The sequence below is a fragment of the Carcharodon carcharias genome (genome assembly GCF_017639515.1).
Source record: "Carcharodon carcharias isolate sCarCar2 chromosome 37 unlocalized genomic scaffold, sCarCar2.pri SUPER_37_unloc_1, whole genome shotgun sequence".
In the NCBI taxonomy this organism is placed as follows: domain Eukaryota; kingdom Metazoa; phylum Chordata; class Chondrichthyes; order Lamniformes; family Lamnidae; genus Carcharodon; species Carcharodon carcharias.
The window spans coordinates 5333966-5359837 of NW_024470758.1; the positions used below are offsets into that span (position 1 = coordinate 5333966).

Consider the following 25872-nt stretch of genomic DNA (forward strand, 5'->3'; position numbering starts at 1 on the left):
ACATTAACTGTGTGTGTTGCAGAAACAGCTCAATATGAGGAATTAGTGATGGGACGTGATAGGGTGGACATAAAGGTGTCAACAATCAATTCAAAGAGAATTCGATATTACCTTGTTTTCCCACTGAGTCGGTAGAATTTAGAATTGGCTGTCATATTGAGCAGTCAAGACGATTAGCACAGCTGTATTTTAGGGAAAGCAAGATAAGCATAGGAGAGGGAATAGATTTCATGGATAAACAGGTAATCTTACATAAAGTAAACTGGATTGAAGATCGTTAGCAATAATGTACCAATGTGTCCAAATGGCCCAATGAAGCATATTCTTGGTAGAATGAATACCGATTTTCAAAGTGCTTCAGAGACTCACAGATATATAATGAATCCCACACACACACATAGTGTACCAGAGACAGAGCAATGCAGAGTGAATCATACACTCACACACACCTCCAGAGACTGATGAATACATAATGAATCCCGCACTCACATAGTTTTCCAGAGAGAGCAATGCAGAATGAATCACACATCCCCAGAGGCTGACAAATACATCATGAATCAGACACTCAAATCCTTTACCAGGGATAGAGCGATACAGAATGAATCCTGCACTTATACACATGGAATCTTAGAATAGTTACACCACAGAGAAAGTTCATTTGGCCCTTCATGTCTCTGGTGGTTCTCTGCCAGGGAAACTCTGGTCAATCTGGACTTCTGTAAAATGCCCAACTGAAAGATGAGGTGCTGTTCCTCGAGAGTGTCCTGAGCTTCATTGGCACATTGCAGGAGGCCCGAGGACCGAGTGATCTGCCTAAGATCCAGGCCACCAGTCATTTTATTTCACCACCTCAACTCTTTAATGTGTTGGTTAGATTTCCTGCTAATTTTTGGACGACTTTGGTATCAATTCTGTCACAAGAAAATACCACTATGAAAGATCTGTTCAAAGTTACTTCAACTCCAACACTTACTGCTCTAAGAAACTGCCACTGAGACAATTTGCTGCCTGGTTTGGTGGTGGAGGCAGAAACACTCAGCTCATTTCAATCTTTCCTGGATCTGCACCTAAAGTGTTGCAACCTGCAAAGCTCTGTGCTGTAAGGTGGGACTGGAATGGGCGGCTAGATTTTATGTGTTTCTTTTTCAGCTGGCACAGATACAATGGGTGGAATGGCCCCCGTTCTATGCCCTAAATTTCTTATTGTTCTATGAGACCAGGAAGGAAATATTTTCCGCAGAACTCATCTTCACAGGTCAGCAGAGATCATCTTTACACAAGAGGAAACACTTTTACAAAACATGTCGCGCTTTTACACAGCTGGGAACATATTTGAACAACAGGGAAGCATTTTATACAACCACAGTGAAGGTCTGTCACAGTTCCACGACAGAGAGAACAGTTGTACAGCAGAAAGCACAGTTACACAACAGGAAATATATTTTAAAAAGGGCCGATCTTCTTGCAACAGCAAACACCTTTTTTCATAAATGATCAGTTTCTCCATCTCAGTTTCTGCCTGGTTTGACAGGCACTTTTTTGTGCCTGTCTTTGTGTGACCTGGTCGTGTCTTACTGCTTCTGTGTGTGTCTTCCGCTCTGTGCTCTGTTCGCGGTGGTGTGAAGTGGGGTTGTGCAGCCAGGCTGGGCTCCCCAACAGATGTCCTTTTAAAAAGAAATGAACAAGTGAGTCGTTGCTTGGCTCCCAGGCAGCATTAATATTAATTTGAAGCTCCTGCTTCAAAGCAGAGTGGCGCAGCAGAAGCGTGCTAGGCCCATAACCCACAAGTCGATGGATCGAAGCCGTCCTCTGCTATTCAGGTTGCCATAAGGATGGAAAAGAAGGTTTTAGACTTCGATAAAAAAACTCGGAGACTTCATTACAGTAAATTTGTATCAGCTTTATACTTCCAGGAAGCATTTCAATCTGCAACCAAACACTCAAGTTGCTTTCATTCGCACATGGACACAAACAATAATTGTTGCAAAAATACACCAGCCCCGGGGGATCTCTCCTTTCTCTCAGCCCATTGTCCGAATGGACTTCCCCCGTTCTCTGTCACTACATGATTATCTGAAAGAGGAAAAAAAGCCTGTGAATTAAAGAACTGATGGTTGGTGCAAGGATCACCGTAAATACAGCAACTCGTGGACAGTCTCAGAATGTGTGGGTTCTTCAGTGCAGTCAGGACCATTTACAGCCCAAGGACCTACCCCACTGAGAACTCAGAATGGAGCGGCGCTTATCAAGGACAGAGATGCAGTCCGGCTCATTGAAAGGAGCCCTTGTCTGATTTCCTCAACCGAGACTCAGTCCTTGACATGAGTGCCCTCGACCACATTCCACAGCATGCTACCCACCACCAGCTCAGCACAATCCCAGCCCGACATGAGGTTGAAAAGGCCATCCGACAGCTAAGAACCATCAAGGCCGCCGGCGCAGGTGGAATCCCTGCTGAAACACTAAAATAGGGTGGAGAACTATTCTTAAAGCAAATACATGACCTCATCTCCCTCATCTGGAAGGAGAGCATACCAGGGTATCTCTGAGATGCCTAATTGTGACTATCTTCAAAAAAGGAGACCAGACTGACTGCAGTAACTATAGAGGGCTATCTCTGCTGTCCACCACAGGGAAGGTCGTTGCAAGAGTCCTCCTCAATTACCTTCTCTCCATGGCTGAAGAGCTCCTACCAGAGACACAATGCGGATTCTGTCCATCAAGCAGAACATTGAAAATGATCTTCACAGGAAGACAAACCTAAGAAAATGCAGAGAGCAGCAGCAACCTCTGTTCATGGTCTTCTTTGACCCCACAAAGGCCTTCGACTCAATCAACTGGGAGGGACTGTGGAGCATCCTCCTCAAATTGTTCTGCCCACAGAAACGAGTCACCACCCTCCGCCTGCTGCAGGATGACATGCAAACCCTGACCCTGACCAAGGGATCTGCTGCAGACCCACACTAGTGCAAACTGGGGTCAAGCAAGTCTGTGTCATCGCACCAAATCCCTTTTCCACCTCCATCGCTGCAACACCCCACCCCATCTCCATGAAGCTTCCCGTCGGGGTGGAGCTACTCTACAGGACGAGCAGGAAACAGCTCAACCTACGTCACCTCCATTCCAGAACCGAGATCACCCCAGCCTCTGTCATCGATCTGCAGCGCGCTGACGACACTTGTGTCTGTGCAAACTCAGAGCCAGAGCTCTAAACTATCACTGACACATTCACGGAGCCGTGTGATAGGGAGGGCTTTAGGCTAAACATGTGGAAGGTAAAGGTTCTCTACTAGACAGCCCCCGCTGGGCACACTGCCAACCGCACCCTCCCTACCCCCCTCACCCCACCCGGTACTATCAAGATCCACGGTGAACCATTGGGCCTTATACCTTGGGAGCCTCCGATCAGCGAGAGCAGATCTCAACAATGAAACTAAACATCGCCTCCAGTTTGCCAGCGCAGCCTTCGGCCGACTGTTTAAAAGAGTGTTTGATGGCAAGGACCTCAAACCCGGCCCCCAGCTCCTGGTCTACAGCGCTGCAGTGCTACCTGCCCTCATCAGGACCTGGACAACGAACAGCAGACACCTTAAATCCCTGGAGAAATATCACCAGCGGAGCCTCCACAAAATCCTGCAAATTCAATGGCAGGAGAGGTGCTCCAATATCAGTGTCTCCTCTCAGACCAACATCCCCAGTATCGAGGCACTGGTTATGGTGAATCAGCCACGTTGGCCGGGCCACATCATCCACATTCCTGACACAAAACTCCCAAAACAATCTCTCTACTCCGAGCTTCGTCACGGCAAGCGGTTACCAGGAGGGCAGAGGAAACGTTTCAGTGACGTCCTCAAAACCTCCCTGATAAAATGCAACATTCCCACCGATTTGTGGGAATCTCTCGCTCGAGACGCCCAAACTGGAGAAGAAGCATCCGCGAAGGTGCCAACCATTTGGAACGTCTCCGACAGGCCCAGGTGGAGGCCAAGCGCAAACAGCGGAAGGAGCGGAGCAAAATCCGAGCATCCCACCCACCCGCCTCCTCAAACACTACCTGCCCCAACCTGTGGCAGAGTGTGCGGAGACAGCATTGGACTTTATAGGCTCCTCAGAACCCACAGCCCAGAGTGGAAGGTTGTCATTCTCAGTCAGGAGGCACTGCCTAAGACAGGAGGCTAAATACTTCTGTGAGTGTCTCTGGGTGATGAACTGATGGTGCACGGAGCTCTCAGCTTTTACTCACAGATTTCACAGGAGTTGATTCGGTTTTGATGTTGATTTGTTCTCTGATGTCGATTCCTCAAATTCTTCACCTGATTTTCTTTTAAATGAAGCTCTCTCAGCAGAATTCTCATTAACTCCTTGTCTTTTCCTCGCAGCGTTTCAATCACAATGTTTTTTGAACTATATTATTAAAGGGTTTGCAGCAGCCAGCTTCCAGGAACAGCAATGTGATGAAGGCAGGATAATCTGTTTTGAAGTGGTGTTAATTGAGGGACAAATGTTGGCTCTGATGCGATAGTATAACTCCCGTGCCTCTCTGTGAAATTGTGCCATGGTAATTTTACATGAGAAGGCAGATGGCACCTCAGTTTGCCATAGCATTTCAAAGCTGGTCCCTCTAACAGTGAAACGTTCGCTCAGTACTGCACTGAAGTGTAAGCCTGACTTTTCACTCAGAATTCTGGAGAGAGTTTTGAACTCACAACCTCCTGACTGTAAAAACATGAGAGCAACTGACTGAATCATAGTTCACAGAATAGGGCAGAAGCAGCACGAGATTGTTATTTGGAGAGGTGTTACAGAGAATGAGAGATAAACACTCACAGTTGAAAGAGATGGAGTTTTTAGCAGGGCAGGGAGAGAGTGTTGCAGGAATTTCGATACGAGCTTCGAAATCAGAAAACGTTACCTTTGTTTTAAAGAGCCGAGAGACTGAGGGTTCCAAATGCAGAAATTACCAAATTGAGTGAACAGGCTACTTTTTTTCAAAGCGACATCAATCTGCCTGTTAATTCATGTGTAATTGATGTTGATTTTGGTTTGTTTGTTAAAACAAAGTAAGAAGTAAAAACATAAGAAGCAAAATCTTGTCTTTTGGTTTTCTCGTTGAGGTCGTTGGGTAAATTTGATTCTATTGGTCTCCACGGAGACCTGAACAAAAGGCACGCTGGTTCCTGGGCTTTATAAATAGAAACATCGAGCACAAAAGCAAAACAGCAATGGAGAATCGTTATAAACACTGAAATCAAAAGAGAAAATGTTAGAAAAACTCAGCAGGTCAGGCAGCATCTGTGGAGAGAGAAACAGAGTTATCGTTTGGAGTCTAATATGACTCTTCGCTGGATACTCTCTTTCTCTCTCCACAGATGCTGCCAGACTGGCTGAGTTTTTCCATTCCCTGTTTTCATTTCAGGTTTCTAGCATCCGAGCTACTTCCTTCTAATCCATTCATGGATGTGGGCGTCGCTGGCTAGGCCTGCATTTATCGCCCATCCCTAATTTCCCTTGAGATGGAGGTTGTGAGTTGTCTTCTTGAACCGCTGCAGCTTTATAAAATAATGGTTGGGCCAGGAGCAGGGCATTGTGTCCAACAATGATCATCACACTTTAGAAAGATGTGGCGACATTAGAGAGTGCGCAGGAAACATTGGGAAAAAATGATTTCTCTGAGAAACTTCAGTTACCCATGATCACTGCCGTATGCTCGAAACATTTATCTCTAAATCCCTGTTTAATGCCGTCCCCTTCTTTATCAATACTGCTTGGAGTCCTTTATACATCTCCCACTAATGTTTTCCACCCTTTGTTGCTTCTTAGCTCTACACAGATTGATTCTATATCTAGATTTTATGAACCAATATCCTCTCTCAATATTGCACTGATTTCATTGTTAAAGAAAAATGCCACACCACCTCCTTTTCCTTTTTGCCTGTCTTCCCTAAATATTGAAAACCATTGGATATTCAGTTCCCAGAATTGGTCACCCTACATCCATGTCTCTATTCTCGTAATCATGTTGTGCCCATTTACATCTATTTGCAGTGTCAATTCATCCACCTTATTCCCAATGCTCCATGCGTTCAGATACAGTGCATTTAGACTTCTCTTTTTACAAATATTTCTTTGTACTATGGCCTTATTTTGATGGACAGCACCTCCAATACAGCAGTGCTCCCTCAGTAACGTACTGGAGTGTCAGTCTTACTTGTTACACACAAATTCTGGTGTGGGATTTGAAGACGTATCTTTGTGTTTCAAAGCCGAGTGTGACCAAGTCAGCCCCAGTCAAAGTGTTTAACAAATCGTCCAATCCACAGCTACATGACTGGGGCAATTATGATGTCATCCCCTGGCAGGTCACGTGACAGCTGGAGCCACAAGGCATCACAACCAGATTTGTGACTGGATTCAAACCCAAAATCCTGTCTCAATGATTTTTCAAATAAAGCTGTCAGCTGCTTGAAAATGCAGCAGTGAAACTTCCTTCTTGACCATGAGGAGAGCTAGGGAGACAGGAGAAAAACTAAATCCTTTAATACAACAGTTCAAAAACCATCAAGATTGAAATCCTGAGAGGAAAAGTCAACTTATTATTGAGAACTCTGCTGAGAGAACTTCACTGGACAGCAGAGGAATCAGGTGAAGAACAGAGTAAATCAACACCAGCGAACAAGTCAACATCAAAACTGGATCAACTCTTGTCAAGATCAATGAGTAAAAGCTGAGAGCTCCGTGCATCATCAGTTCATCAAGTGGAGATATTGTCTGGATAAAGCATTCTCTTTAGAACAAGATTTATTGAACTTAGTGGAATCGATGCATCATTGCAGAACATGCAAGTTACACTGTGATAAAGAAAGTGGGACAATTAAATTGCAAACGAGAAGTTGAGTGACCTCTGAACTCAAAAACAGAGAGAGTGAATTGTAGAGTGAAGACTTTAAAACAGGGATTTGTTGACAGCAGGGATTAGGTGCATCCTATGCTCTGTTGGACCTCCAAAGCAGGCTGATGGTAAATGTCAGATTCATAAAACATTAAGGAAACAAGCACAATAAATAAAGTACAGCAGAGAACCGATAAAAAATGAAATTAGAGCAGCAGACAGTGAGTGCATGAGGAAGGATTAGAAGGTAACACAAGAGAAAACAACGCAGACCTTTAACAAAAAATGGAGAGTCACTGAAAGGGTCGGCTGGTTAGGAGATCATGTGGAGGCAGAGGGCTGAGGTGCTCAATGAGAACATTACATCTGTCAGCACGAAACAGAGGATGCTGCTAATGTCACAGTAAAGGAGGAGCTGGTGGAGAAACTGGATAGGATGAAAATAGATAAAGAAGAGGCAGGTAAAAGGTTGGCAGCGCTCACAGCAGAAAATTCACCCGATCCGGATGCCATACATCCTGGATTACTGAGGGAAGGGTGGAAATAGTGGAGACTTTAGCCACAATCTTTTCATCTTTCCTTGGATATGGGAGTGATGCCAGAGAACTGAAGGTTGTTAATGTTACATCTGTGTTTAAAATAGAGAGAGATAAACCCAGTACCAGTTAGTGAAATGGTGGTGATGGGGACACGTTTAGAGACAATAATCCAGTACAAAACTCATTGTGACTTCATAGAACATGGGTTGATAAATGTCAACCAGTACAGATTGATGAACAGAAAATCATGACTGAAATACTTAATGGTGTTTGATGAAGTTTCAGAGAACACTGACCAGGGGAGTGAGTTTGATGATGTGAGCCTGGACTTCCAAAGGTGTTTGAAAAAGTTCCATATAATAGACTTGTTAGTAAAATTCAAGCAGGTGGGATTAAATGGGCAGTGGCAGCATGGATATAAAATTGAATAAGGGGCAGAAAGGATAATGTAGAGGTGAGCGGTTGTTTTCAGAGTGGAGGGATTTAGACAGAACCAATGCTCTCTCACGTCAGGCGGCTGTTCTATTCCCATTCCCAGAGCTCTTTTAAATTTTAATAAATTCCAGACAATATCCAAGTTTGCTGATGGCACTAGGTTAGGTGACATGGTTAGTAGTGTAGGTGGGAGCAGCAAGTTTCAAAGGGTCATTGACAGATTCAGTGAGTGAACAAAACTGTGGCCGATGCTGTTCAACATGGGGAAGTGTGAGGTCACCCATCTTGGAGCAAAGAAAGATCAATGAATTTCCTAAACAGTCAGAAACTTGGGACTGTGGAAGAGCTGAGAGTGAGGGTAAGAGCTGAGTGAGGCTGGAGGGTGGATAAAGAGCAGCAGCAGAGCAGCCCGAGAGCAGCAGTGAGAGAGAGAAGGAGAGAAGAGTGAGAGCGGTGGGGGGGATAAAGAGTTGTGAGGGAGGGGTTGGAGCAAACCGGCCTTGTGTATAATAAATAGTCAAAGCATGATATCAGGGGAAAGAAGGGAACTGGTTGGTTTGTGCAGATTTCTCTAAATTGGGCTTTGATTTAAACTAGAAGCTGGAAAATTAAACATTTCAATCAGGGTCAGTGTGACAGTAAGTGTAAGTGTAATAAGAGTATTAGTGCAGAGCAGGTCTAGAGATAGTAAATAAAATTTAGAGTTTAAACAAGGTACTCATTCGATTCTATAAGAAGGAATAGAGGTTTGTTTTAGATCACGGATGGGCAGCTGAGACCTGTTGCTTGCAGTTCCTGACCCATTTGGGAACCTCAGGCCTTGGGGGCCACATGTGTAGGAAGTCCCTGCAGCTGCTCGAGTTCGAGCTCAGGATTTCCGAAGTTGAGGGGCAGCTGGAGTCACTGCGGAGCATCGGGGAGGATGAGAGTTTCCTGGATCGTACGTTCCAGGTGGTAAACACCCCAAAGGGAGTGTGTTCAGGGTAGTAGATGGGTGGCCCTCACAAGAGTAGGAAGAGGCAGGAAATGCAGGAGACTTTGGGGTCTGTGCCACTCATTGACTCATAGACGTTTACAGCACAGAAGGACGCCAGTCAGCCCATCGTGTAAGCGCGGGTCAACAAAGATCCGACGACACTAATTTCATTTTCCAGCACTTGGCCCATAGCCCTGGAGGCTCTGGCAACACAAGTGAATATCTAAATACTTCTTAAATTTATGAGAGTTTCTGACTCAACCACCTTTCAGGCAGTGAGTTCCAGACTCCCACCACCCACTGAGTGAAAAATATTCTCCTCAACTCCCCTCTTAACCTCCTACCTCTTCCATTAAATCTATGCCACCTGGTTATTGACCCCTCTACTAATGGAAAAAGTGCCTTCCTATCCACCCTGTCTGTGCCCCTCACAATCTTATTTACCTCTATCAGGTCCCCTCTCAACCTTTGCTGCTCCAAAGAAAACAACCTCAGCCTATCCAATCTTTACTCATAGCTCAGAACCTCCAGCCCAGGCAGCATCCTGGTAAATCTCCTCTGACCCTCTCCAGCGCAATGACATCCTTCCTATAATGTGGTGACCAGAACTGCACTCAGTACTCCAGTTGTGGCTGAGCCAGCGTTTTATACAGTTCCTGCATAACCTCCCTGCTCTTGTTTTCTATGCCTCAGCTAATAAAGGCAAGTCGACAGTGGCGCAGTGGTAATGCTTTGGGGACCTGGGTTCGAATCCCATCAGGGCAAGTCTAATGATGACCAGGAAACCATTGTTGATCGTTGTAAAAACCCATCTGGTTCACTAATGTCCTTTAGGGAAGGAAACCTGCCACCCTTACGTGGTCCAGACTCACAACAATGTGGGTGACTCTGAAATGCCCCCTGAAGAAGGGCAATTAGGAATCGGCAATAAATGCCCTGCCCTGCGACCTTCAGGGATCTGTGGACATGCACACTAAGGTCCCTCTGATCTTCAGTACTTTCCAAAGTCCTACAATTCAGTGTAATCCCTTAACTTGTTAGCCTTCCCCAAGTGCATTACCTCACACTTATCCAGGTTGAATTCCATTTGCCGCTGCTCTGTCCACCTGACCAGTCCATTGATATCCTCCTGCAGATTACAGCTATCCTCCTCACTATTTACCACCAGGCCAATTCTCGTGTCATCCGCACACTTCTTGAACTTACCCCCTACATTTAAGTCCAAATCATTAAGTACACCACAAACAGCGCTGAGCCCTGTGGAACCCCACTGGAAACAAACTTCCTGCCACAGAAACATCCCTCTACCATCGCCCTCTGCTTCCTGCCTCTCAGCCAATTTTGGATCCAATGTGCCACGCTGCCGTGGATCACTTGTGCACTTACTTTCTTGACCAGTCTGTCATGGGGACCTTAAAAAAAGCCTAACTAAAGCCCATGTAGACCACATGAAATGCATAATACTCATCAACACTCCTTAACAAATCCATTCTGACTATCCCTGATTAATCCCAGTCTCTCTAAGTGCAGATATATTCTTTCCCTCAGAGTTCTTTCTCAGGACTTCCCCACCACCGAGGTTAGACTGTCAAGTCTGTAATTTCCTGATCTATCCCTTCCTCCCTTTTTTTAACAATGGGACAACGCTAGCAATCTCCCAGTCCTCTAGAACCTCCCCTGTGGCCAGAGCAAATTTGAAAATTCCTGCCAAATCCCCTGATATCGCTTCCCTCAAAGGCTGGTATACATCTCATCCGGGCCTGCTGATTATCTACTTTTAGGCACTAAACTCTCTCGTACCTCCTCTCTCTCTAAGTTAATTTCATCTAATATTTCACAGTCCTTCACCCTGATGTCTTTATCTGTGTTGTCCTTTTCCATTGTGAAGGCCAATGCAATGTATTCTTTGAGGACTGTACCCACGTCTTATGGATCCACATACAGGTCACCTCTATGGTCCCTAATTGGGCCTACTCTTTCCCTAGTTGTTCTCTTGCTGTTTATATATTTTTTAAAAACCCTTTGGGTTTTCCTTCATTCTACCCACCAATTTTTCTCATGCACGTTCTTAGCTTTCCTAATTTCCTTATTAAGGTCCCCCTGCACTTTTTATACTCCTCTAGGACTCAGCCGTATTGAGCCCTCGGTATCTGTCATGAAGCTTCTCTTTTTTCCTTAATCCTAACCTTTATGTCCCTTGACATCCAGGGTTCTCTGGACTTGGTCCCCCTCTTTGTCTTTACAGGAACATACTTGCCCTGTTCTCTCGCTATTTCCTCCTTGAATGCCTCCCACTGCTCTGACAGTTTTACCTGCAAGTCGCTGCTCCCAGTCCACTTGGGCCAAATCGTATCTCATCTTCGTAAAATTAGCCCTTCCCCAGTTTAGAACTTTTATTCTTGGCCCAACCTTATCCTTTTCTATAACTATGCTGAATCAAACTGAGTTATGGTCACGATCTCCAAAATGCTCCCCTACTGATATGCCTTCCACCAGCCTGGGCTCATTTCCCAATATTAGGTCCAGAACTGCCTGCTCCCTTGTTGGGCTTTCTACGCACTGGCTAAAAACGTTCTCCTGGATGCAACTTAAGAATTTTGCTCCCTCTCTACCTTGCACACTGAAACTATCCCAGTTATATTTGGGTAGTTAAAATCCCTGACTATTACTGCCTTATTATTCTTACACATCTCTGAAATTTAATTACATATTTCATCCTCTATCTCCCTCCCTCTCACCCAACAGCATGTTTGCCCCTTCTGTGTTTTTTAATACTACTCATATGGCCTCATTTGATGACCCTTCCATGATATCAAACCACCTCACTGCTATAATTGATTCCTTGATCAATACTGCTACCCCCTTCCTCTTCTATCCACCTACACCCCCGTCTCCCCCTATCATGTCTGAATACATTATAACCAGGAATGTTGAGCTGCCCTTCTTTTAGCCAAGTCTCGGTCATAGCTATGAGATCATTCTCCCACATGCCAATTTGTGCCCTCAGATCGTCTGTCTTATTCCTCAGGCTCCTTGCATGAAAATACATTCCACTTAGCCTTGCTAAACTCACTTCCTTCATAAGTGGCCTATGTTTCCTCTGCCTTTCAGACTCACTTGCTAGTGTTTTAACTTCTCATTCCATCTCAGCTTCTCTCCCCTCTGAACAACTTTGCAGGATCCCATCCCCCTAACAATTTAGTTTAACCCACCCCAGCAGCATTAGCAAACCTCCCCGTGAGGATGCTGCTCCCGTTCCTGTTCAGATGTAACCTGTCCAACTTGAACAGGTCCCAATTCCAACAGAAACGGTCCCAATGTCCCAGGAATCTAAAGCCCTCCCACCTGCACCATCTCTCCAGCCACGCATTCATCTGCTCTATCCTTCTGCTCCTATACTCACTCCTGTGTGGCACCCGGGGTAATCCGGAGATCACCACCTTTGAAGTCTTGCTTTTCAATTTCCCACCTAATTCCCTAAAGTCTGCTTGCAGGCCCTCATTTCTCTTTCTTCCTATGTTATTGGTCCCAACATGAACCACGGCCTCTGACCGATCACCCTCCCCCCTTCAGAATGCCCTGCAGCTGTTCCGTGACATCCTTAACCCTGTCACCTGGGATGCAACAGACCAACCTGGAGTCAGGCCTACAGTCACAGAAGCGCCTGTTTCCTCCCCTCACTAACCAATCCCTTCCCACTATTGCCACTGTCCTCCCCCACTGAGCAGCTGGATCACCCACAGTGCCATGGCCTTGGCTCTGGTTGGCCTCCTCAGAGGAACCGTCACTCTCACCGTTTTCCATCACCGACAAACAGTTTGCAAGTGTGGTGCACTCGGGGATTCCCTCACTACCTGCCTGGTCCCCTTCTTCTGTCTGGTGGTCACCCATTCCCTCTCTGCCTGCACCTCCTTCAGCTGCAGGGTGACCACCTCCTGAAACGTGCTATTCACGAGCCTCTGAGCCTCATGGATGCACCGTAGTGCCCTCATCTGCTGCTCAAGCTGCAAAACCAGGAGCTCGAGTTCCTCCAGTCGGAGGCACCTGCTGCACACATGGTCATCCAGACCGCCGGGAGAGTCTAGGATTTCCCACATAGCGCAGGATGTGCAAATCACAGCACTGAGCTCCCCAGGCATAACTTAACTAAATAGAATATGAACTCTTGCTTTTATTTTACCCTTACTCCTACTTGAGTCTCGCTGCTTTAACCCTCTCTCTCTCCCGGAGTATTGCTTGTTTAACCTCTCCCTCCGGAAGGGTCTGTGTTTTAACCTCTCTGTCCCAAGGTTTGCCGTTTTAACATCTCTGTCCCGAATCCTTGCTGTTTTAACCTCTCTGTCCCGAATCCTTGCTGTTTTAACCTCTCCCGAATCCTCACTGTTTTAACTTCTTCCTCCCGAAATCTGTCTGTGTTAAGCTCCCTCTCCCGAAGCCTCGCTGCTTTAACCTCTCCCTCCCGAAGTCTCGCTGTTTTAACCTCTCTCCCGAAGTCTCGCTGTTTTAACCTCTCTCCCGAAGTCTCGCTGTTTTAACCTCTCTCTCCCGAAGTCTCGCTGTTTTAACCTCTCTCTCCCGAAGTCTCGCTGTTTTAACCTCTCTCTCCCGAAGTCTCGCTGTTTTAACCTCTCTCTCCGAAGTCTCTGTTTTAACCTCTCTCTCCTGAAGTCTCACTGTTTTAACCTCTCTCCTGAAGTCTCGCTGTTTTAACCTCTCTCTCCCGAAGTCTCGCTGTTTTAACCTCTCTCCCGAAGTCTCGCTGTTTTAACCTCTCTCTCCCGAAGTCTCGCTGTTTTAACCTCTCTCTCCCAAAGTCTCGCTGTTTTAACCTCTCTCTCCCAAAGTCTCGCTGTTTTAACCTCTCTCTCCCGAAGTCTCGCTGTTTTAACCTCTCTCTCCCAAAGTCTCGCTGTTTTAACCTCTCTCTCCCAAAGTCTCGCTGTTTTAACCTCTCTCTCCCAAAGTCTCGCTGTTTTAACCTCTCTCCCGAAGTCTCGCTGTTTTAACCTCTCTCTCCCAAAGTCTCGCTGTTTTAACCTCTCTCTCCCGAAGTCTCGCTGTTTTAACCTCTCTCTCCCGAAGTCTCGCTGTTTTAACCTCTCTCTCCCAAAGTCTCGCTGTTTTAACCTCTCTCTCCCGAAGTCTCGCTGTTTTAACCTCTCTCTCCCAAAGTCTCGCTGTTTTAACCTCTCTCTCCCAAAGTCTCGCTGTTTTAACCTCTCTCTCCCAAAGTCTCGCTGTTTTAACCTCTCTCTCCCAAAGTCTCGCTGTTTTAACCTCTCTCTCCCAAAGTCTCGCTGTTTTAACCTCTCTCTCCCAAAGTCTCGCTGTTTTAACCTCTCTCTCCCAAAGTCTCGCTGTTTTAACCTCTCTCTTCCGAAGTTTCGCTGTTTTAATCTCTCTGCCGAAGTCTCGCTGTTTTAAACTCTCTCTCCCGAAGTCTCTGTTTTAACCTCTCTCCCGAAGTCTCGCTGTTTTAACCTCTCTCTCCCAAAGTCTCGCTGTTTTAACCTCTCTCTCCCAAAGTCTCGCTGTTTTAACCTCTCTCTCCCAAAGTCTCGCTGTTTTAACCTCTCTCTCCCAAAGTCTCGCTGTTTTAACCTCTCTCTCCCAAAGTCTCGCTGTTTTAACCTCTCTCTCCCAAAGTCTCGCTGTTTTAACCTCTCTCTCCCAAAGTCTCGCTGTTTTAACCTCTCTCTCCCAAAGTCTCGCTGTTTTAACCTCTCTCTCCCAAAGTCTCGCTGTTTTAACCTCTCTCTCCCAAAGTCTCGCTGTTTTAACCTCTCTCTCCCAAAGTCTCGCTGTTTTAACCTCTCTCTCCCAAAGTCTCGCTGTTTTAACCTCTCTCTCCCAAAGTCTCGCTGTTTTAACCTCTCTCTCCCAAAGTCTCGCTGTTTTAACCTCTCTCCCAAAGTCTCGCTGTTTTAACCTCTCTCCAAAAGTCTCTGTTTTAACCTCTCTCCCGAATTCTCGCTGTTTTAACCTCTCTCCCAAAGTCTCGCTGTTTTAACCTCTCTCCCCAAGTCTCGCTGTTTTAACCTCTCTCCTGCAGTCTCGCTGTTTTAACCTCTCTCCCAAAGTCTCGCTGTTTTAACCTCTCTCCGAAGTCTCGCTGTTTTAACCTCTCTCCCAAAGTCTCGCTGTTTTAACCTCTCTCTCCCGAAGTCTCGCTGTTTTAACCTCTCTCTCCCGAAGTCTCGCTGTTTTAACCTCTCTGCCGAAGTCTCGCTGTTTTAACCTCTCTGCCGAAGTCTCGCTGTTTTAACCTCTCTCTCCCGAAGTCTCGCTGTTTTAACCTCTCTCCCGAAGTCTCGCTGTTTTAACCTCTCTCCAGAAGTCTCGCTGTTTTAACCTCTCTCCCGAAGTGTCCTGTTTTAACCTCTCTCCAAAGTCGTCTGTTTTAACCTCTCTCCCGAAGTGTCTGTTTTAACCTCTCTCCCGAAGTGTCTGTTTTAACCTCTCTCCCTGAAGTGTCTGTTTTAACCTCTCTCCTGAAGTCTGTTTTAATCCTCTCTCCTGAAGTCTGTTTTAAACTCTCTCTCCCAAAGCCTCATTGTTTTAACCTCTCTCTCGCAAAGCCTCATTGTTTTAACCTCTCTCTGCTGAAGTCTCTGTTTTAACCTCTCTCTGCTGAAGTCTCTGTTTTAACCTCTCTCTCTATCCTGAAGTCTCTGTTTTAACCTCTCTCTCTATCGTGAAGTCTCTCTTTTAACCTATCTCTCCCAAAGTCTTGCTGTTTTAACCTCTCTCTCCTGAAGTCTCTGTTTTAACCTCACTCTCCCAAAGTCTCACTGTTTTAACCTCACTGTTCCAAAACTCTCACTGTTTTAGCCTCTTCCTCCCGAAGTCTCTCTATTTTAACCTCTCTCTCCCACAGTCACTGTTCTCACTGTCAAACTGGTACTCAGAATTGCAGACTGCTGGGAATGGTGACACCCTGAAGGAGTGCAGTCCAGACCATGGCATCAATGGGGAAGAAACTGCACAGGTGGGAACAGCAAAGAGTAGAAACGCAGTCATTATTGGAGATTTCATAGTCAGAGGGACAGACAGGCTTTTCTATCATTGAGAGTGCCACATGGTGTGTTGTCTCCATGGGGCCAGGGTAAAGGACATCACGGGGAGGGTGCAGAATATTCTGCAGGGGGAAGGGAGTGAGCCAGAGGTTGTCGTACACATCAGTATCAATGACACAGGGGGGACAGGTATTGAGGACCCTCCGTCAGAATTTCAGCAGCTCAGGAGGTCGTCAAATGTAGGACCTCGAAGGGAGTAATCTCTGGATTACTGCCAGTGCTACATGATAGTGAGAGTAGAAATGTAGGAAGAAATAGGGAGCATCAATACATGGCTTGAGGCCAGTGCAGGAGGGGAGAGAGCCTTTAGATTCTTGGGACATTAGGGCCAGTTCTGTGACAGGAAACACCTATTCAAAAGGAACAGATTGCACCTTAACAAGACGGGGACCAATGCCCTCATGGGGAGGGTCATTCATATGGTTGGTGGGTGGGGCTTGTACTGAACTGGCAGGGGGGTGAGCACCAGTATATAGAAGTAGAAAAGAGGAATAACTAGAGAAGGAAGTAGAACCATATAAGATAGGAGTAGATGAAGAAGGAATCTAAGAGGAATACAAGGCCAGGTTTAGAATGCATGTGCGTAATTGCACAAAGAGCGGTGAATAAAGCTGGTGAGCTAGAAGCACAAAGAGCCATGTGGGAAAATGATGTGGGGGCAATGATGAAAACGTGGTTTAAAAATGGTGAGGATCGGGTTCATATTCAAGGATACAAAGTGTTCAGAAACGAGAGAGAGAGAAAAAAATGGAGTTGTGGTGAGAGAGAGATAGAGAAACAAATACGCAGGGAAATCACAGAGATGTATAAGAACTATAGAGTGGTGATATTTTGGGATTGATGAAATGTGTTCAGGAGACCATCCTGGACCAGAATGTTCTCAGTCCAGTTAGGAAGGAGGCATTGCTGGATCTGGTGCTGGGGAATGAGGTGGGCCAAGGTTGGCCACGTGAAACAAGTGTGTGTGTGTGAACCCTTGGGTAAGAGTGATTGGAAGGGAGCGAACTTCAATGGGAGGAGAGGGGATTTAGCCAGGGTGAAATGGAACCAGAGACTGACAGGAAAAACTGTAACAGAACAATGGGTGATCTTTCTGGAGGAGATGTTTCAGGTACAGACTAGGTACATTCCAATAAGGGGAAAGGGAGGGGAACCAAAGCCAGGGCTCCTTGGAAGATGAGGAAGATAGAAAATATGATGAAACAATGAAGAGGCCGTGTGACGCACGTCAGATGAATTATTCAAGTAAGAACCAGGTCACTGCTATTGTATGAGAGTGTGGAATTAACTCTCTCTCTGTCCATCTCTGTTACTCTGTGAATGTGGAATTAATTAATCCCCAATATCAGTCAATCTGCACAATTAACTCTCTATCTGTCAGTCTCTGTTGCTATGTTTCAGGGCAGAATTATGATAACTTTCTACCTATCATTAAACATTAGTCTGTATGATTGTGGAATTAATTCAGTATCTCTCAGCCTCTATTGCTGTACATCAATGTGGAATTAACTCTCCCTCATCTCCATTACTGGGTGTGAGTGCACAATTAACTCTCATCTGTCAGTATTTGCTTCTGAGTTTCAGTGTGGAATTACCTCTCTGTCCATCTTCGTTAGTGTGAGAGGGCAGAATTAATTCTGTATCTGGTATTCTATGTTACTGTATGTAAGCGGGGCATTAATTCTCTGTTTGTCTCTGTTATTGTATGTGAGAGTGGAATTAACTGTCAGTCTTGGTTGTTGTTTATGAGTGCAGCATTTCTTTCTCTCGATGAGTGTAATTGAATACGGAATTAACTCTCTCTTTGACAGTCTCTGTTACTTTATGTGAGTGTGAATGAATTCTCTATCCTTTAGTCTCCAATACTTTACTTTAGTGTGGCATTAACACACTGTGAATCTCTGTTACTGTCTGTGTGTGGAATTCACTCTCTGCCCATCTACAATAATGTGATTTTCATTAACTCTCCGTCCGTCAGTCTCTGTTACTCTATGGAAGTGGGTCACTTTCAAGTTAGCAAACTGCAACCAGTAGAGTGTCACAGGGATCAGTGCTGGGTTCTCAGCTAACTACAATCTATATTAGTCACTCAGATGAATGGAAAGAGCAACACCAAATTTTCAGACAATACATAGATAGGTGGGAAAGCAGGTTGTGAGGGGGAGACAAAGAGTCTGCAAGAGGATATAGAAAGGTTAAGTCAGTGGGCAAACATTTGGCAGATGGAATACAATGTGGGGAACTTTGATGGGAAGAATAGAAAAACAAAACATTATTCAAATGATTTTTTAAATTAATGGACTAGACTGTGGTGTGAAGCGAGATGAGAAATCTCAAAATTTTCAGATGATCCAAAGATTGGAAACATTGTCAACTGTGATTGGGATAGTCTTGAACTCAAAAAGGACATAGACATGTTGGTGGATTGGGCAGGCAAATGGCAGCTGAAGTTCAATGCAGAGAAGTGTCAGCTGATTCATTTTGGTAGGAAAAATATAGTGAGACAGTATTAAATAAAGGGAGAGCCTCTAAAGGAGGTGCAGGAACAGAAGCACCTCATTGTATATGTATATCGGTCATTAAAGATTGTGGGGCATGTTGAAGGAGCAGGTAATAAAGCATATAGAATCTCAGGCTTTATTAATAGGGGCACTGAGTACAAGATTCTGTGATTCTGTGAAGAGTAAGGAGGTCATGTTGAACTTGTATAAGTCACTTTTTAGGCTTCATCTGGAGTACTGTGTCCAGTTCTGGGTGTCATACTTAAGGAAGGATGTGAAGGCATTGGGGACAGTATAGAGGAGATTCACAAGAATGATTCCAAGATAAATGACTTGGATATAAATGTAGGGGGAATAATCAAGAAGTTTGCAGACAATACAAAAATTGGCTGAGCAGTTGATAGCGAGGAGGATTTCTGTAGACTGCAGGAAGATATCAATGAACTGTTCAGGTGGGCAGAAAATGGCAAATGGAATTCAACCCAGAGAAGTGTGAGGTGATGTATTTTTTAATTCATTCATGGGATGTGGGCATCGCTGGCTAGGCTAGCATTTATTGCCCATCCCTAATTGCCATTGTTCAGAGGGCACTTAAGAATCAACCACATTGCTGTGGATCTGGAGTCTCATGTAAGGCCACAATACATGGGAGGATACTGAGAGGTGTAGCAGAAGTGAGAGACCTTGAAGTGAGTGTCCACAGATCCCTGAAGTTAGCAGGACAGGTTCATAAGGTGGTTAAGATGGTAGATGGAATCCTTTCACTTATTAGCTGAGACATATAATATGAAAGCAGGGAGGTTATGCTGGAACTACGTAAAACATTAGTTAGGCCACAACTTGAGTAGTGTGCAGTTCTGGTCAACTCATTGCAGAAAGGATACAATTGTAGTTGAGAGAGTCCAGAAGTTTATGAGGGTGTTGCCAGGACTAGAAAATTGCAGCTATGAGGAAAGATTGGATGGGTTGGGGTTGTTCTCCTTGGAACACAGGAAGCAAAGGGGAGATTTGATTGAGATGCACAAAATTGTGAGGGGCCTGGATAGAGTGGATGGGAAGGGCCTATTTACTTTAGCAGAGATGTCAGTGACTAGGCAGCATAAGCTTAAAGTGATTGGAAAGAATCAAGGGGAGATGAAGAAAATGTTTTTCATCCAGGGGGCTGTGGGACTCTGGAACTCACTGCCTGAAAGGGTAGTAGAGGCAGAAACCCTCAGCTCATTTAAAAGGTGTCTGGATATGCACCTGAAGTGCTGTAACCTGCAGGGCTTCGGACTAAATGCTGGAAAGTGGGATTAGGCTGCGTACTTATTTTTTGGCTGGTGTAGATACGATGGGCCAAGGGGCCTCTTTCTGTGCCATAATGTTTCTATAATTCTATAAAGAATTGTAGCTATGGGGATACACTGGAGAGGTTGGGATTGTTTTCCCTGGAGAAAAGGCGGCTGAAAGGAGACTTGATAGATGTATTCAAGATCCTGAGGGGTATGGACAGGGTAAATAATGAGAAATTGTTCCCACTCAGTAGAACACTAAGAACTAGAAGGCACAGACTCAAAATAATTGGCAAAAGGATTAAATGCGATGTGAGATAGACTCATAACGTTTAATTTAAAATTAATTTTTTTTTCACCTAGAGGGTGGTTGGAGTCTGGAACAAATGTCCTCAAAGGGTGATGGAGGCAGATTTGCTTGAGATATTCAAAAGGGAATCTAATTGCTAACTGAAAGGAAAGAACGTGCAAGGTTACGGGGACAAGGGAGGAGAGTGGGACTGGGTAGAAAGCTCTTTCAGAGAGCCAGTGCAGACTTAATAGGCTGAATGGCCTCCTTCAATACTGTGGAGAGAGACTGCAGAATGTTGCAGTACAGAGGAATCAAGATCTCCTTGTACATGAATCACAAGAAGTTAATGTGCAGCTGCAGCAAGTAATTAGGAAGGTAAATGGAATGTTGGCCTTTATTCCGGGTGATGGTGTGGGGGGGTGCGGTGAGTGGTGGAGTATAAAAGTAGGGAAGTCTTGCTACAGCTACACAGCATTGGTGAGATTACATCGCGAACACTGTGTTATGCTGTAGTCTCCTTACTTAAAGAGGGATATAACTGCATAGGGGGCACTTCAGAGAAGTTTGATTAGACTGATTCCTGGGATGAAGGAGTTGTCTCATGAGGAATACTTAAGCAGGATGGGGTGATCTGCATAGGAGTTTTGAAGAATGAGAGGTGATCTCATTGAAACATATAAGATTCTGAGAGGGTTTGACAGGGTAGATATTGAAAGGGATGTTTCTATTTGTGGGGAAAATAGAACCAGAGGGCACAGTTTAAAAATAAACATCTCCCATTTAAGACAAAAATGGGAAGGAATTTCTTCTCTCAGAGCGTCATTAATCTTTGTAATTCCTCACCTCAGAGAGCAGTGGAGGCTGGGTCAATGCATATATTCATGCTGAGTTAGACAGATTTTTCATCGGCAGGAGGGTCAAGGGTTATAGGGCAGGTGGGAGAGTGTGTTTGAGGGCACAATCAGATCAACCATGGTCTTATTGAATGGTGAAGCTGGCTCGATGGGCTGAATGGCCTCCTCCTGCTTCTCTTTCATATATCTTTAATTTGTCAATAGTGGGATTGACCCTCTGTCTGTTAGTCTCTTTTGCTGTATTTCAGCGTGAAATTAACTCAGCCTTATCTGCATGTAAGTGTGGAATTGATTCTCTGTCCATCATTTACTGAATGTGAGTGTGTAATTTACATCTCTGTCAGTCTCTGTTACGGTTGAGAGTGGAACTAACTCTCGAGCAGCTTATGATACTGTATATGAGTGTGGAATTCACTCTTTGTCAGCCTCTAGCTGTATGAGAATATGGAATTAACTCATGTCAGTCTCTGTTACTGTATGTGAGTGTGGAATTATCTCTATCACTCAGTCTTGGTTGCTGTAAGTGTGGAATTCTCTTTTCCAGTCTTTGTTCTGACATCTTAGAGTGGAGTTAAGACCTCACAATTTCCATTAATATTTCAGTGAGGAATTAACTTACAACAACAGAGACTGAGTGAAAGTAAGAGAGTTAGTTCCACACTCTCATATTAGTCTGCCTGTGTGACTGTATGTGAGTGAGGAATAAACAAACAATTTGTCAGCCTCTGTTACTGAGTGTGTGGAATTAACTCTCTATCAGTCAGTCTCTGTTACTGTGTGAATTCACAGAATCAAAGAATTGTTACGCTATAGAAGGAGGCCATTTGGCCTATCATGTCTCCACCGGCTGTCTGAGCATTTTAACTTAGTGCCAATCTCCTGCCTTTTCCCCATAACCCTGCCCATTGTTTCTATTCAAATAATCATCCAATGCCCTCTTGAATGACTCAGTTGAACCTGCCTCCACCACACTTTCAGGCAGTGCATTCCAAAACCTAACGACTCGCTGCTTCTTTTGCAAAACACTTTAAAACCATGCCCTCTGGTTCTCGATCCGTTTACAAGCAGGAACAGTACCTCTATATCTACTCTGTCCACACACCTCATGACTTTGAAAGCTTCTATCAAGTCTCCTCTTAGCCTTCTCCACTCCAAGGAAAACAGTCCAAACTTCTCCAATCTTTCCTCATAACTGAAGTGTCTCATCCCTGGAACCATTCTCATAAACCTCTTCTGCACTCTCTCCAATGCATTCAGATCCTTCCTATATTGTTAACCTTAACTTTCAATCTCTGTCATGTGTGCAAGTGCGGATTTAGCTTTCTATCTAATCATGTTGGTTATGGTACATGAGTGTGAAATTAACTAGTTGTATGACACTCTGTTACTGTAGGTAAATATAGAATTAACTCCGTCAGTTTCTGTCACTGTACCAGAATGTGGAATTGATTCTTTATCTGTCAGTCTCGGTTACTGTAGCAGGCCATGGAAATAACTCCTTTTCAGGCTCTGCTACTTCAAGAAAGTTAATTCCACACTCATCATCTGTCAATCCATGTTACTGCATATGAGTGCGATATTAATTCTCAGTCTCTGTTATGCGAGTGAAGAATTGCATCTCTATCGTTTCGTCTCTGGTACTGTCTGTGGGTGTGGAATTTCATACCTTACATGTCAACCTCTGTTGCTGTACATGAATGCAGAATTAATTCTGTACCTGTCAGCCTCAATTATACTGTGAGTGTGGTACTCATTCTCTGCCAGTCTCAGTTACTGTGAGTGGGTGTGAAATTAAATTTCTGACAGTCTTGGTTGCTATGTGTGATTGTGGAATTGCCTTCCTGTCAATGTCTGTTACTGGATCTGAGTGTGAAATTAGCTCTCTGTTAGAGTCTGTTACTGTAAGTTGAGTTTGAATAAAATGTCTAATAATGTGCATTACTGTATGAATGTGGAATTAATTTTCTGTCATTCTCTGTTGCTGTGAGTGTGGCAGAGAAAACAGGAAGACTTTTTATCCCTTTGGTGGAAAGGTAGAGGACCAATGGATGCAGATTTAAGCTAATTGGCAAAATAAGCAATGGCAACATGAGGAAAAATCTTGTCATGCAGTGAATGGATAGGAGAAGTGCCTGAGAAAGTAGGAGAGGCCGGTTCAATCAAGGAATTCAAGAGAGAATTGGATTATTGTCCAAAAAGGAAAAGTGTGCAGGGCTATGAGGAAAAGGCGGTGAAGTGGCACGAGGTGATTTGCTCCTTCAGAAGGCCAGCATAGACATAATGGGCAGAATGGCCTCCTTCTGTGCTGTAATCATTCTATGATAAGATGAATTAACTCTCTGTCAATCTCTCTTACAATATATGAGTGTGCGGGGAATTAATACTGTCTGTCACTCTCTGCTATTACATATGAATGTGAAATTTACTTCCTGTCAGTCTCTGTTACTGTACAGGAAGCAGTTATTGACCTTATGTCAGAAATGCTTGGGCCCTACTGTTCTCAAAAGTGCTCGCGGTTAAACCCATCACCTTCTCCTCTCTCTACTCTCCAGTTCTTAGTCAGCCAACAAGAACATACCTTCAAAGTAAGCGAGGAACGGCTTCCACGTCCAACATCCTTTCTGCTTCAAAAGTGTTCTTCATTTGTCAGTTTGAGTTTCTGACCTTGCTTCTGAGCAACACCTGCAACAATTCACTGGCAGCATCATGTGGATAGTGGCAATCTGAAATAAAGAGAGAAAATGCTGGAAATACACAGCACATCAGACAGCAAATGTGCAGAAAGAAAAGTTCACATTTCAGGTCACTGACAATCAACCTGCAATAAAACACTTACTAACATCTGCCCATGGTGGCTGCAGTTCCCACAATTCCCTGCATCCCAGAAACCGCTCTATCAAATGCACTGACTTCCCCGGCATTGAGAGTGCGCATGCTCCCCAGGGCCGGCCTCGGGTCATTCTGAGGTCGAACTTATCGGCCCATTTCACCAATATGCTTATGTCCTTTTGAAGTTTAACACTATCCTCCTCACAGTTCACAATACCTCCAAGTTCCATGTCATCCGCTAATTTTGAAATGGTGTCCCATACACCAACCAGTAGGTCAACAATATGTATCAGGAAGAGCAGGGGATCTAATGCCGTCCCCCGGTTCCCTCGCCGCACGTCCCCCAGGCCCGGCGGCTTTGATTCGGCTCTGAGAGCCGCTGAGACTCGGTGTTACTGAGGCTGCGCTCGACCACGCTCCTTGCGCATGCCCGGCGTAGACAGGATTTCCGTTGACGACTTGGTGCGCGTGCGCAGTGCGGCCCTTCTGATCGAGATAGGCCGTTTTATATCCCAGAGAGCATTCTGGGAATTCTGTCTGCCATTTTAGGATAAACTGCAACGCGGGAGGAAGCGCCTAATAGATATCAACTTCACTATATTTTCCATCCCAGAATTTCATATTCGGGTAATGATGGAGTGATAGTAAACGAGAAAAGAACATTCAGACCGTGCCCGCTCTTTGTGAGAATTGGGCTGGTCTCCACTGGTGTGTGTTTGCAGCAAATGCAGCTCGTGTTCTTGTGTGAATAAATACAATTTGAGATATTTGTTGCCGATTCTAGTGTTTATAGGAAGCGAGATTCCAATGCTAATACCTGCAAACTGAAGTGATAAATCAGATAAGTTTGTGAGGAGCAACAAATGTTTCTTTTAGTGGGAAAGTAATTAGCAGAGGATGGTTTCGACTTATCAACCTCTGGGTGATAGGCCCAGCATGTTTCCACTGCGTCACTCTGCTGAATGCCATCTGTAGTTGATGAATATTACTTTGTGTATTAGGGAGATAAATAGTCACTTACTTTATGCTTTTGAGCAAGAGAACATGTGTTGGGAGGGTCACCTTGGCTGCACAATTCCACTGCGTAACACCAGAAACAGACAGAGAAACACAGACAGAAAGGCAGCAAGAGACTGTCAGGATACACAAGATAACAGAGAAAGATGTCGAGCAAATTAGGAAGACACTGAGGTGGTGAAGCTGATCATTTGTGTAAACTGTTCCCTGCTGCACAGAGATGTCCCCTGTTTGTAATAATGAGTCATGTTGTGCAACTGTGCATCCTGTTGTGTAACTGTGTTCTTTGTTGGCGTGACTGTGTTCTCTGTTCTGCAACTATGCTGTCTTTCCTGTATCTGTGTTCTCTGTTGTGGAACTGTGCTCTCCATTATTTAACTCTTCCGTCTGTTGTGCAACTGTTCCCTCCGTTGTGCAACTGTGCCCGCTGTTGTTTAACTGTGCCCTCTATTGTGTAACTTTGCCTTCTGTTCTGTAAGTGTGCCCTCTGTTGTTTAACTGTGCTCTCTGTTGTGTAATTGTGTTATCTGTTGTGGAACTGCGCCCTCCATTGTGTAACTGTGCCCTCTGTTTTTTAACTGTGCCCTGTGTTGTATGACTGTGCCCGTTTCGCTTCCATGTCATACGAACGTGTTCCCACCTGTAAAAATGTTCTCTGTTTTCTCAATATGTTCCCTGTTCTGTAAAGATGTTCTCTGTTGCTCAGTGAGGATGTTTTCTGTTGGTAAAATATTTTCTTTCTGGGGCCTTTATTTTCCATGTCATGTTAATGTGTTCCATGTTGTGTTCAGATGTTCCCTCTTCTTGTGTGAAAATCTGCTTAAGCCACAACTGGAAAACAGTCGTTAATTCTCGACTGTATCTGTTAACTTCTTGGAATGAATGTGATTTTGCGATACATCCTGAGAACTCTGTTATAAGACGTGAGCGAGATTTGTTCTGTAAATGTCCATCACATATAGTGTTTGTGAGTGTAGGATTCGTTCTGCATCTCAGTCTCTGGAACAGTTTGTGAGAGTAGGATTCCTTCTTTATGGGTCAATGCCTGGTACTATATGTGAGGGTGAGAAATATTCTGTTTCAGTCAGTGGTACTGAATGTCAATGTGGGAATCATTCAGTGTCTATTAGACCCCATTATTGCCAGGGGAAGTGGGATTAATTATGTATCTGAATGTCTCCGTTATTCTT

At 44.7% G+C, this 25872-nt stretch overlaps 1 long non-coding RNA gene across 1 annotated transcript; it reads right to left on the bottom strand.

Annotated features, from left to right (window-relative positions):
* Nucleotides 1-557: 557 nt before the first annotated feature.
* On the bottom strand, nt 558-24045 carry LOC121274576. The gene is made up of 3 exons (XR_005942271.1): nt 23883-24045; nt 23415-23559; nt 558-1664 (listed from the first exon to the last, which is right to left on the bottom strand). It is a non-coding gene; the product is annotated as an uncharacterized LOC121274576 (long non-coding RNA).
* Nucleotides 24046-25872: the final 1827 nt, after the last annotated feature.